Genomic DNA, 1,098 nt, shown 5'->3' on the forward strand with positions numbered 1-1,098 from the left:
GGGAGAATACTTTGAAGACCTCCTCAATTCCACCGACACGCCTTCCCACGAGGAAGGGTTTGAGGACACCGAGGTAGGTAAAAAGCTCCTCGGTGGCAGGGCCCCGGGGGTGGATAAGATTCGCCCGGAGTTCCTAAAGGCTCTGGATGTTGTGGAGCTGTCCTGGTTGAAACGCCTCTGCAACATCGCGTGGACATCGGGGACAGTGCCTCTGAATTGGCAGACTGGGGTGGTGGTCCCCCTTTTTAAGAAGGGTGACCGGAGGGTGTGTTCCAACTACAGGGTGATCACACTCCTCAGCCTCCCTGGTAAGGTCTATTCACGGGTGCTGGAGGGGAGGGTCTGTCGGGAAGTCGAATCTCAGATTCAGGAGGAGCAGTGTGGTTTTCGTCCTGGCTGTGGACCAGCTCTACACCCTCAGCAGGGTCCTTGAGGGTGCATGGGAGTTCGCCCAACCAGTCTACATGTGTTTTGTGGAATTGGAGAAGGCGTTCGACCGTGTCCCTCGGGGAGTCCTGTGGAGAGTGCTTCGGCAGTATGGGGTACCGAACCCCCTGATACGGGCTGTTCATTCCCTGTACGACCGGAGTCAGAGTTTGGTCCGCATATCCGGCAGTAAGTCGGACTCGTTCCCGGTGAGGGTTGGACTCCGCCAAGGCTGCTGTTTTTGTCACCGATTCTGTTCATAACTTTTACGGACAGAATTTCTAGGCGCCGGTTTGGTGCCCTGAGTATTGCATCTCTGCTTTTTGCAGATGATGTGGTTCTGTTGGCTTCATCAAGCCGTGACCTCCAACTCTCACTGGAGCAGTTCACAGCCGAGTGTGAAGCGGCTGGGATTAGAATCAGCACCTCCAAATCTGAGACCATGGTCCTCAGTCGGAAAAGGGTGACATGCCCTCTCCAGGTCGGGGATGAGATCCTGCCCCAAGTGGCAGAGATCAAGTATCTTGGGGTCTTGTTTACGAGTGAGGGAAGGTGTGAATGTGAGTGCGAATGGTTGTTTGTTTGTATGTGCCCTGCGATTGGCTGGCAACCAGTTCAGGGTGTACCCTGCCTCCTGCCCGATGATGGCTGGGAGAGGCTCCAGCACGCCAG

The sequence above is a fragment of the Phyllopteryx taeniolatus genome, unplaced genomic scaffold (genome assembly GCF_024500385.1).
Source record: "Phyllopteryx taeniolatus isolate TA_2022b unplaced genomic scaffold, UOR_Ptae_1.2 contig_198, whole genome shotgun sequence".
Lineage (NCBI taxonomy): Eukaryota > Metazoa > Chordata > Actinopteri > Syngnathiformes > Syngnathidae > Phyllopteryx > Phyllopteryx taeniolatus.